General features: G+C 35.9%; 1 protein-coding gene across 1 annotated transcript in view; it reads right to left on the bottom strand.

The window, feature by feature from the left end:
* phc2b (polyhomeotic homolog 2b (Drosophila)) overlaps window positions 1-12,833 on the bottom strand; it is a 46,259-nt gene extending 33,426 nt beyond the window's left edge. The window contains exon 1 of the mRNA XM_028446633.1: window positions 12,677-12,833. The gene's annotated coding sequence lies outside the window, so the exon portion shown is untranslated. The remainder of the gene's footprint in view (window positions 1-12,676) is intronic.
* Between the last annotated feature and the right edge of the window lie 560 nt (window positions 12,834-13,393).

Raw genomic sequence — 13,393 nt, 5'->3', positions numbered from 1 at the left:
TTTGAACAGTGAGAACCTTTGGCGGGAATTAAAGAATGTTGGATTATTCAAATTCAAGTACTTTAGCGAGCAGGAGGTTATTGCTTTTGAGGACCAAATTTCACAGGAATCCATTGAAAAACTTGTGTCACGCTATAGTTGAGGTTTGCAACAGACAGTACGGCAAAGGGTTTTTTTTTTTGTTTGCTTGTTTTTTTACTAGGTACTAAAAATGCATCAAAAAACCAGTTTTGCAGAGCACAACAATACAACGCCTTGCTCCCCAAATCTGAGTATTTAGCTCCATGCAACCTTGACCAAAGCAAACGGGATTAGTTAGTGGATGACTGGAAACAAAAATGGATGAATCACTTTGAGAAACAAATAACTTGCGGATGAACTTCAAAGTTAGAATTAACAATAAAAGCATATGAACAGATTCAGATTTTCTGTGACAGCAGAAAATAAACAAAAAGTGTCAAGTTCACGTTCTGAAACAGAACCATAAAAGTAACCTCACATGAATGTTTTGGGACAATATCACGCAATTACACAGTATTTTTCCCACACAATGCTAGGTGACCGAATATCCAAAGAGTATAGCGAACAAACAAATATATTGTCATATTTTTGGTTAATAATTTCATTCAAATTCTCGCACTACGTAATGACGAATGAGTGGTACTTTGTGTAAAATTAAAAGAAAATAGCTATATGGCACAAACTAAACTCTCTCCTGCATGTTTTTGAACAATATCATGCATTTCTGTGTTATTTTTACCATAAAACAGGTGGCCGAGTATCTAGGTAAGTGTAGCGAACGAGCATTCTTGTGAGAGTGTGGGAGTATTGAGTGATTTCCATAAGTCATCTGAAGCAAATAAATATATAATTAATAAGAGAAGTTGATCATATTTCGTTATTTTTTTCTTAAAATGTAGATATACGATATAAATCACAATATTTTTAATTCAAGCAAAGTCTTAGCAGAAAGACAATCCTGTGTTAAACTTGCTGATGCTAAATGCCACACAGACACATTTATTAACAAACAGCTGCACAATATGTGCCACTTTTGGCTTTTTCTCCTCTAAGGGACAGCATGAGTGACTGAGTTTTGTTGTGTGGCTTGTTGAGGGGAAGGTCTAAGTTGGGACGTACGCAGTAATCCATCTAACTGAGCTTTTCGTGCTGTTCTGAGAAGTAGCAAAAGCAGCGACTCCTAAAATGAGTATTCTAATATTCTAAAAAACAAAAAAACAGTCATCAACATCCCCCGCCAAAAAACAACGGAACAAGGGCAAAAACTCCAGAAAAAATTATTGCGTGCTTCTCATTTTGGACTCCATCAAGGTATTGATACCCTGAAGCCACACACCAAATTTTGTTATCCTATCTAAAACAGAGAAACAGAGAAAAGCTGTCCCCTTTAACTTGGACAGACAGACGCACAAACTCACGGAGCTCAAACCTATATCCCCCTTCCACACTTTGTGGCAGGGGATAATAAAATAAAAAATAAAAATATATCGACATAGGCAATTTTGAAATTATTTATATCGCCAAGATAGAAAACTCAATATATCTTGAATCTCAATATATCCCCCAGCCCTAATCCTATTTAGCACCATTTCGGGAAGTTTAATAGCTTGTAAATTTATTTAAATAGGGAAAGACAATGAAATAGAGAGGAAACTGATGAGGAAATGGGTTTACCCTGAAACAGAATTTGGGAAATTTTAGAACAGCAAATCATCAGCCCTAAGATTAGGGATGTCCCAATACAACTTTTTCACTTCCAATACGATACCAATATTGCACCCTTGAGTTTTGGTCGATACCATTATCAGCCCATTCCGATATCAGCACGAATCATACATACTTTTATTACTCATTTTGGTAACACTTTAGTTTAGGGAACACCTATTAACCATTAATTAGTTGTTTATTAGCATGGAAATTAGCATCATATTCACTCTTAATTAGTCATTGTTAAGTATTTATTAATGCCTTATCTTGCATGGCCTTATTATACAACCAGTAAGCCATTAACTAAGAGTTTTCCCTCAATAACCTCAGAATTATTACTTATTAGCAGTAAGTAAGGAAGTTGTTATATAATGAATTACGATCTCAATATGTTAAGGTTAGGGTTAACGCTAACGTTAACCCGAACCAATAGTCAACAACAGTAGATATGAGAAAAACTGACCCATTTATTATTAACTAATTTTAACCTTCAACATGATATCTCCAGTATTCTACAATTGAATAAATATAATATAATATATATCGGAGATTTTAGATGCAGTCCGATAAAATCCGATATTTGTTTTCTGGCTGATATCGGACCAATATCCGATAACAATCTCGGATCGGGACACCCCTACCTATGAATCATTTCATCTGAATCGTCTAAATATTTCATGACAAGATATATATTCAGATTTAAATAAAAATCAGCCCTAAAAGTAAATGATTTAGGCTTTGCTAATGGAGACCAATTAGCCCACATTGACAAAGAGGGAAATGCTGAAAAGCTCTCCAGGCAGAAGTGATGTAGGGGCCACACCACAGCAGATGATGAATGTCAAAAGGACATAAAAAAAACACATCATTACTTGATGTGAGCAGAGAAGAGGTTGTTTAAGGGTTAAGAACAAAGCTCAGAGTAGACCATCACAATGCGTCTAATCTGAGCTAATTAGGTTGACAACTGTCAAGAACAAAGTGGACTGAGCAGATTGATTCTCACAGTGGGGCCAACAATGTAAGAGAGTCAACATGAATAGGAAGGGCCAAACGCAGGCCTCAAGGTTAAAAGGTGTTCACAACAAGTTAAAAACCCTGCTAAGACAAAAAAACATGTTGGGGGCAAGGGTTGAGTGTCTGGTGCAGTGTGTTTGTGGTAAGGGGGGTGTGATGGAAGTCATTAAACAGGAAGAAATGCAGCCTCCATGGCACAATTCTGAAGACATTTCCTCCTCCTCCTCCTCCTCCTCCTTGTTATTCTTTGAACGGATTAAGGTTCAAAGCAAAGCTCCACCGCCAGGAATACAAACAAGACGTGCCACAATATGCAAATTTAAATCAGCCTTCAATTAATGCTACAAATCTGAATAAAGAAACAGAGGAAGAGCTGCCACTGAGATTAAGATTTTGAGTAGAACTGTGTATACTTAAAATGAGATATCAGTAAAAACAAATTTATATTGTACAGCAAGTTTTAATTCTATTAACAGCTAAAGTGGGATCAGCTATGAAGAATAGGCACTAGAGCAGGGCCATATATCGTGATTCAAGATACATCAAATTTTGATAATGACAATGTCGCCTATATCGAGGTAAATCCATACTTTTCTAACTTGTTTTTATTTATGCAATCACACATTATACAAAAATGTAATATTATTCATAGAGTACAGTTAAACAGTGCCCTTTACACTGTATCCATATTTCTGAAATATGTATATATTTTTAGAGGTTATTGTGTAATAAAATACTTGTTTTAGGAGTGGTTGTTGATCACGGAGTGCATCCTGACCCAAACCTTCCCTGAAACAAGCCACACTACAACTCACTCACACGTGCTGTCCCTTATAGGAGAAGAAGCCAAAAGTGTCACATATTGTGCAGCGATGTGTTAATAAATGTGCCTGTGTGGAATTTTTCATCAGACTTGTCTTTCTGGTCAGACTTTGAGTTAAAAAATATTAATATTTATATTGTATATTGCCATTTTGAGAAGATATGAGTTTTGGTCTATATCGCCCATCCCTAATAGGCACAAAAGTCAAAGAGAATAATTTTTCATCAATGATGACATTAAAAAAAAAGAAAAAGAAGCAGAGCATGGTTGAATATAATTTCCACATTGGACCATAATAGAGATCTACATGTTTGTGGTCTAGTAAAAGCTGAAATTCCATCTGGGCAAGTTGGTTTCTGGTTGTAAACAAAAGACCCACCACCAGCATACATGCCTGTCTGCCTGTGTGTGCATGCATGCGTGTGTGTGTGTGTGTGTGTGTGTGTGTGTGTGTGTGTGTGTGTGTGTGTGTGTGTGTGTGTGTGTGTGTGTGTGTGTGTGTGTGTGTGTTCATTAGCCTACATCCCAGGGTCTGCTACCCATTACCTCCTTATAGTGGAGCGAAGAGGGAATCCCCTTTGGTAATGATGCCTGCAGCCTCTGAGAGGACTCACCCATCCATCAGTAAAAGGGTCTGATGTAGAAAACCCCCCACTGACTCCATACAAAAAACCAAACCAACATCTACAACAACAACAAGGCCATGAGTTGGTTCAAGGAAAAAACAAGCGTAGTCCTAACTTAGTAACGAGTCACTCTTTAGGCAGAACCAACAGCACATTTTGAGTGCTTTGCCTTTTTTTTTTTTTTTACGACATCACAGAACACATTGGTTCAATCAAGCTGGCAGCAAATTAAAGACCACATGCATTCATAGGCAGTGGGATGATGGGAGATGTTTAAGTGCCAGGCAGACACACACAGGAAACAAGACGATTCTACGGCCCATCACTAGTATGAGCACAGTAACAACACTACAGGAAATAACTACAAAAATTAAATGTATAGAGAGGTGCTCTGCTGCTGAGACAAAGCCCCCTAATCCTGGGGGGTGCTCCTACCTCCTCCAACACCCCCGACGTGATGCTGGGGTGTGATGCCCCATCCCTCGGGAGTGTGCTGTCCTCCTGCAGGATGCTGCTCCTCTTTGTCTGCCTCACTGAGTGGCTGAGTGAGTGACTGAGCGTGTGCGAGGGTGTTCCTGTTATGCATCCGAAGAACCCCCCCTCCCACTCACCCGCCCACCCACCCAACCCCCCTCAACTACCCCCAATACGCAGCATCAACACCCCGTTCCACCAACCAGGCCATGGCCTGCCTCCTGATTATGTGGTATCCTAGCGACAGCCAACGAGGTGCCTATGGGAACCCTGTGTAGAGGAGCGTGCTGATTGGTTAGCGGGATCCTCTCTAATGAAGACCATGGTAATGACTTAACCATCTATTCTCTCCCCCTCCCCCTATGATGCCGCCTACATGCAGAGTTTTTTGAGGTTACGCACAAGGGTCTATATAGGGTCAAGGGTCTATATCTTTATTACTTTTTAAATTATTATAATTATTATTATACTTTTATTTTATTTTCTTTGTTTTGTTTTGTTTTTTGCTTCAAATTTGTTTGTTTTTAGTCTTTGTGGCATCCAGTGTGGACAGCAAAATAAGAAATTCATTGTACAGGGAAACATCTTTCCTTACTTTGCACATGATAACAAATCTTAAATCTTTGAAAGGATCCGACTAGGGTTGGACGATATGGACCAAAAGTTATCGCAATTTTTTTTTTTCTCAAAATGGCGATTTACAATCTCAATAAAGTCTGACCAGGAAGGTAATTATGGGTTAAATTTGCTGATGAAAAATGACACTTTTGGCTTTTTCTTCTCTAAGGCAGTGTTTCTCAAATGGGGGTACATGTACCCCTAGGTGTACACGATGACACTACAGGGAGTACTAGAGAGAGAGAGAGAGGAAAATTAACAAATAAAGTGTCAGTCTTAGTCCCACACCTGGCATGAGATGACTGGAAAGGATAAAAACTACAGAAATATATCTATTCAGGTGCCACTAAATCAGTCTTTTTCAACCTTGGGGTCGGGACCCCACGTAGAGTCGTCTGGAGTTTAAATGGGATTTCCTGAAATTTCTGAAAATGTAAAATAGATTTTTGAAATGTTGTAATTAATATTTATTTTATTTTTTGTTAAAACAATCTTAAACAACTGTATTTATATACTTTCACTTTGTAAAATATAGTTCAACTAAAATGCAGTTAAAAAATAAATAAATAAAACAATCTGAGCTGAAACATGATCAAAAACTAATTCTGGAAAAAACATATTTATGGGGACGGCAGAAATTCTTGATATCGAAATGGGGTCACGATCCATAAGATAAGATAAGATAAGATAATCCTTTATTGATCTCACAATGGAGAAATTCACTTGTTACATTTGAAATAAGATCACTCAGGGTGTGCAGAATATACAAGAAATGTGCAGAAAGTTAAATAGTAAAAAGAGGTATCTTATGTACAGTAAGTAAAAGCAAACATCTAAAGGGGATGTAGTTATTACAATTAGGAAATAAGAATAAATACAAATGGAATAAAACAGACTATACAAACTAGAGTTTCTGGGTGCAAAGTTTAGAGTTCTAGTGCAGGTTGTCAGTAAGTGACGCTGGTACAGGGAATAAAGTGGCGCTGATACGGAGATTATTGCACGTAGTTTTTGCAAAGGGGGGTTATTGCACATGTTACTTTAGGGTCTTGTTGTACAGTCTAACAGCAGTGGAGATGAAGGCCTTGTGGTAGCGCTCCTTCTTGCACTGAGGGTGTCTCAGTCTGCCACTGAAAGAGCTGCTCAGCTCCTCCACAGTCCCGTGCAGTGGGTGGGAGGTGTTGTTCATGATGGAGGTGAGCTTGGCTAATACCCTCCTGTCCCTCACCTCCTCCACAGAGTCCAGGGGGCAGCCCAGGACGGAGCTGGCCCTCCTGACCAGCTTGTTCAGTCTGTTCTTGTCCCGCTCTGTGCTGCCCGGGGCCCAGCACACGGCAGCGTAGTGGAAAAGGTTGGGAACCACTGCACTAAATACTGTTTCATTCCACTTACAAAATAAGAATCTTTAAAGTGTGTGTTATCACTCATTCATTCCATTATTATGCTGTATAGTTGTTTTTATGTTTAAATAGTTGTCTAAGCAACATGTTGTAGTTGGACAAAAGGGGGGTACTAGGATTCAGAAATAAAAAGAAAGGGGGTACTTGAGCTAAAAAAGGATGAGAACCACTCCTCTAAGGGACAAAAAAATTAAAATATTGCAATTATATAAATATATACAAATATTAAAAAATGCTTCAAATAATACATTGATTCAAATTTTGAAAATATCTATTTAGCACTGACATTCCAACAATGCAAAATATAAACTAAAAAAATAAATGTTTAACTCTATCCCACCCATACAATAAATAATATTGTACAGGCCTATAACAAACTGAGCTGCTTAAAGAAAGTCAAATTTCGGTCGGCTTGTTTCGGTGAGAAAAGCGAAAATTAACTTTTGCGACATTTTGGGAAAAAAATTTTTCGGTGACCGCAATTTTGATGAATCACTAATATATATAATATAAAAAAGTAGAAATACGTTTTACAATTTCTCCTAAGAGTTCAAGCTAATCTATAACAATAATTTGAGCAGCATTTAGGTTACTATTGGAAAACAAAAATCTATCCTCCTGCGATTGAGTAAAACAGCAATCAATCAATCAATTCATCAATTGATGACTTGTGGAATGTGCAAAATTGGGGTGGTGAAAAAAAAAAAAGAAAATCAATTAGTCACGATTACGAATCGATTCTTAAATTTCCAAAACAATCAATTATTTCAAATTTTTTATAAAAACCAGAACATTCCTCCTAATTTGAATATTTCATTTACACAATACAATATTGAAGGTGCTGTGAGATGATATTAAAACAAAGAAAAACAATGATGTTAAATTAAAGATTAATAATCAGCAATAATCAAAAATATAAATGATAATCGTTAATCAAATCGAGACTTCAATAATCAGAATGGAAATGAATTGAGAAAATTGACTGGTCAACCACCCCTGATGTAAAACATTTTCAGCAATTTTTAAAATTATAAAATTAACAAAAAAAAAAAAAAAAAATATATATATATATATATATAATAAACTATCAAAATTGGGATAAACAGCTTTATTAAAACCTTGCTTTACAGCAGCCAATGACAAATTATGGCCAATTGGAAATAAAGTCTAATCCCAGCAGGACATTTACCACTTCTATTATAAAGAAAAATAATAAATAAATAAATAAATAAAAACAGGAAGTAGCAAACTGTCAGTTACACAGAAAAGTCAAATGTGAAAGCTTTGAAGTCATATCTGTACCTTTCAATCATGTGTAATAGAGTGGGTGATAGTAGAGAAACAAATAATAGCATACTTATGATCTGCTGCACCACATGTAAACACACACCACACACACAAAACGTCTGGATGCATGAAAAGTAGTGATTCGAGAAATTTCACGTTGTCCCGTGCTATTGATTTGGGCCAACCATGCATGAACCTCATTGATTTACATCTTCTCATTAGCATATAGATTAGCCAAATATGCCAACAAATGCAGACCTGGGGACGCACACATCTTCTGATCTGTGCAGGAAAGGGGAGGAGGGGGGTCAACTAAGGACTAATCGTTATAATGTTGTGAACATTTTTTCTCGGTTTTCTTTAGTTTCAATAACTTATTTTCTTGAATTTTCACCTTTCAATGATATAAAGGGGGGGGGGGGGGTCGACACATGGAAATTGTTGACATCCACTGAATATCTAAAAGACAAACATTTGCATTTTTAAATTGATAAAAGTCTATTGATAACTAAGTCAGCTCCAACAAACTCACAACAACAGTTGCAGGCCAACTAATTTCAAAAGAGAAAAGAATTAGATTTTTCAAACATGAGTCAGCAAATTTCCTCCACCTCACCTCACGTCTTAATAAAACAACCAGAAACGTGACAATTATTCAAACTGTAAGCTTTAAATGAATAAAGGTACTTGTGGATGGGTCTTTTCCAACCAGGACACAGCTTTTATTTAAGATATGCTCTCTGATCACAAAGTAAGATTGCTCTGGTAGCAGTAATTGCTAATTGAGTCATCTGACTCAGTCAGATCATAAATTCAATTAAATAATTTACAAGATTTTACTAAATGAATCCTTATTACGCATTTATGGCATGATTTTGGGACATCTCGTATGTTAAATTAGGGAAAGCTAATAAAATGGAAGTGGGTTTATCCAGAAACGGGAAAGCGTAGGCGCCATGGACTGCACTCTCCTCAGTAACCTGCTACATCTATTTCTATTCATCTTCACCTACTGGGACTAAAGTGAAGAGCTAAAAAAAGAAAGTGCGTTTTAAAAACAGACGCTACCTCTGTAGCCCAGTCACTGTCAAACAGAAGGGACATCAGTCGTGGAAGAGGAATGTCATATTCTTTCTCTGATCTATAAATACCACAGTTACATTGTTCTGCCAAAGCTTGCAGATTATCACCATCACACTTGAATCCCTTGTCTTTTATCAGATGGGTCTCCAAGCAATGCTCTCAGGGAACGTTTAAAGACAAAAAAACAAAATAAAAAATAAGTCAGATAAACCCAGAAGACCAACAGCACAGAAAGCTATTAGAAACGTGTGTATTTATACCCATTTATTCATGTCATCCCCATAAGTTTACATGAAAGTGGATATGATGTGAATATTTCAATCAAAAACGTAATTTAGAGGCAGCTTGGTGGGTTAAACCATGCTAATGTCACTGTTTTTAATTTAGCAAACAAATGCTTGCTTTTTACTTGCCAAATATGACTAATTCTGACAAAAACCTTAGACTAAAAAGACCTTCCTTGGACATGTGGTATGTCATGTAAACTAGTCTGTACTGGTAATTGGCCAACTAGTTTAGTAAATATTTTATTAGCTTAATTTTTTGTAATCTTTGCCATGAGAAAGTTTGTGTCACGTACACAAAGTAATATCTGATAAACAAAACAAAACCAAAACTAATATTTGGATGTAATGTTTGAGTTATAACTTGATTATGTTGCAAAAGATGACTTGACTAGACATTATTCATACATTTTTAGTTATTTTTACTGTGTGTACTAGGGATGTAACGATTAATAGTAAGGCAGTTAAAAAATTAATTCATAGGTATCACGGTTAATATCGATTTTCTGAAAATTTAATCGCAGTACTTCTTTTAAACATTTTTATACATTTATCCTTCTCTTGTCGAAATGCTGAGACCGCGGGCGGAATCTGCTACTACTGTCCTTCTGGCCGCCTTGGACTCTTAAACATGTTCATAAATGATTCCTTACCCCTTTAGCACCGAAAGAATATCTGTAATACTACGTGAATATCTGTAAAAGTCACATTATTTTAATAGCTCTGTCTGCTAGCATAGAATCTCTTCTTCACTGCACAGAATATCGGCATGGCAACCGATCACTGGATTACCAGCGCCCTCTGCTGGTCCAATCTGACATAAATACAGTGAAATGACACAAAATGGCACAAAATACATTTTCAGTTGCACTTTTAAAAATAAAAATAACTATTTTGCAGTTTTGCATTGTTTATTATAGAACCAGAATTTGAATTAATAGGCTTCTTCTTCATTTGTATTATTCCTTAATTTATTTCATTCAAGATTTATTTTTAGTTAAATTGCACTGTTTTGAATAGTTTATCAAGGGATTCTTTTGACAATGAAAAATAAATCATCATTTGTCTACAGTCCCATTTTGTAAAATAAATCATGAGAGAATCGTATCGTGAACCCAGTATCGTGAATCGAATCGTATCGGGAGTTGAATTGTTAGATCCCTAGTGTGTACTGTTGGTTGGTAGCAAAAAATTGCAAATAGGGCTTTTTACTCCTTGCACGTATATTGTAGGAACTCAAAATTGATTTAATTGCTAGGCTTTAAACTCACAAAAATAAATACAGATGATGGATATATTCAGTGCCTTTGAAGAGTTAAATACTGCTGCACTTGATAAGTTTTGCATTAAATTAACCACCCTTAAATGTTCATTTTCACTGAAACATTGTGACAAATGTGTTTATTATTATTATTTGTGAAAGATGCTGCAGATTTGGTGTTTGGATTGTGATTAGATATATTTTTGGAAAATAGAAAGAAAGTGGGTTATTGTAAAATCCTACATAACTGTTAAATTGTACAAACATGTTACACATACTAATATTAACTAAAAGTTCTTAGTTAGTGGCTAATAAAATAGTAACGTGATGATTTCATTTGAACTATTTCAGAAATTGTTGTTTCACAATGAAACAACTGAATAAATTAAGATAAATAAAATGTTGCATGTCGAAAGATTATTTGCTTGAAAAAGATGTAAAACATTGAAAATGTAGCAGGAAAGTTTGTTCCTGTGGGAAGTGGAGTCACAGGCGTAAGGCTGTGCAATTAATCAAAACTGGATTGCGATTTTGATAATTACACTCAACGATTACAAAAATAACAATTGAGAAAAACAATTTATACAATATAAAATATATTCAATTATGCAGATGTTCTATTTGCTAAATCTAAAAGCTAAAGCTAGCCTGCAGATGAAAGATTTTATTTACATTTAAAGAGTATATTTTACATCGTTTTGTACAAAAATAGCAAAATAACTTTATGTTGACAATCCTTCGAATAATCTGCAATGTCATTTATATTTTTTTCTATAATTGAGCAGCCCTAGACGGACGCAAAGAAGTTGTTTTTTTTATTCTGATATCACAGGGAATATTGGGAACAAACAAGAGCAAGAAATCACAGTAAGAATGAATGAAAAACCCTTCTATGCATTTGTGTGTTGGAATCCACACGTCCCACAATCCACTGCGTGAAACCTTTCCAACAATGTCAATAAACTGACTGATCACAGTGGAGAATGTGGAGATCAAAACAAACTTTCAAGCAGCAATTTCATTCTTTTACATCTTTTTTTTTTTCTTTCTCTCGAGCAAATGATCCTCTATTTATTGATCTATGAGGTTAATTTTTATCTCCAGCTGCTTTAAGTATTTCCTACCTTCTTGATTTACGACTAGTCATCATCACCCATTATTTTTCCCTTTACTTAATGTGAAACCGTCAAATTTTAGTTAAAAAAAAAAAAAGCGTATTTAAAAGTGTATAAACTTGGATCTTTCAGTATCTTTGAAGTAGTTTTGCGGATTCAGAAAGGTTGGTGACCCCTGACACAAACTCATACTGTTAGATTATGTACTATTGTGGCTGCTTGAGTTCTACTAATGTGAATTGACACCAATAATAATGCATGAGTAGATTTTGGACACCACCTTGTTGACCTTGACTTAACACAATAGGAAGCCAGAGGTCATGAACTTTGGACCAAAGTATCTCAATAAATGCACGATTGAAACACAGATCAACACCATACTACTGCATATATTACTGGTTCCCTTAAGTTTTTAGCGTTTGTTTGTTTGAATCTGGTTTCCTGTTATGGAAACATTAGGGACATTAGACTGACTTGTGCTGCACAAAGTCCTGTATTAACATGATGTCTAAAGGGACCACAACATTTACAGTAATAGTGTTTTATGTCATGATTGTGTGGTTTGAGTTAGAAGTATTCATTAGATTTTATAAAAAAAAAAAAAATTAAAAAAGAACGAAATAACACTTAAGTTGTTAGTAAGGCGAGTTGGTGACCAAATAAACAAGGAAAAAACAAATTAAAAACAAGAACAAATCCCTTTTAGTCAGCTGTTTGAAACCAGAATATAGATTTATATTATTTATCAGAGTAAAACATTATAACTACATGAGGCTCCAACTAAAGGCTTTAGCTGCTAAGATAACTCGTCGCTAGCTAGAAAACACGTTTGTTGCTGTTTGTGGAGAGAAGTAGACATTAGCTTTAGCACTTCATTAAACTCAAGTTATGAGCCACGCAGTTACTAAAACGGACATGACATGTAATAGCAAAAAAAAAACAAGGAGGACGTGAGCGTACCGTGGACGGAAAGTTGGTAGCGTCGCCCCTCGCTGTGAGTGCTTTTCCTCGGGATAGCTGCTGATATCCTACACCATTTTTTTTGGACGGTGGCCCATGAGGACCATTAAACCCTGAGCGGCAACAGAGCCACGGAGAGCTGAGGCAACTCTCCTCATTTGCCTCACAAACGACCCACGTGACATAAAGCTAACGAATCAGCTCTCAGAGAAAAGCCCACTCCAGCAATGATTGGCTGTCAGTCAAAACAACACCCGCCCACTACACCCTCCCCTCTCCATTCCGCCTGTCAAGTAAACAAGCTGTCGTCATTTCCATGGCAACCTACGGCTTTTTACCATTTTTACCATTTTCACGGTCACATGGATGTTTGTTTGGAGCTCCTTTTTTTTTTTTTTTTTTACTGGGTTTCCAAAGATACCAGCATGTTGTGTTTTCGATCTTTATTTTTGGTCAAAACAGCTATGGAAATATATTTCAGGATTTATTTTGTTATTTAATTAATTGGGATGATTTTTTTCCCCCCTTTTTTTCAAATGCATTTCACACATTGGCTATCATATTTACATAGAAATGCTTCATAACTAGTGAATGTATCATAGAAATATTCCAATAATTGGGTAAAAGTTTCAAGTTTCAATAAATATTCAGATATAACTCATGTAAAGTCAAACTAAAAGTCTATAGAAATATAATAGAATAATTGAATAATGCATG

The sequence above is a fragment of the Gouania willdenowi genome, chromosome 5 (genome assembly GCF_900634775.1).
Source record: "Gouania willdenowi chromosome 5, fGouWil2.1, whole genome shotgun sequence".
Classification (NCBI taxonomy): domain Eukaryota; kingdom Metazoa; phylum Chordata; class Actinopteri; order Blenniiformes; family Gobiesocidae; genus Gouania; species Gouania willdenowi.
The sequence above is the reverse complement of the archived record's forward strand: the minus strand, read 5'-3'. Positions and strand labels throughout refer to the sequence as shown.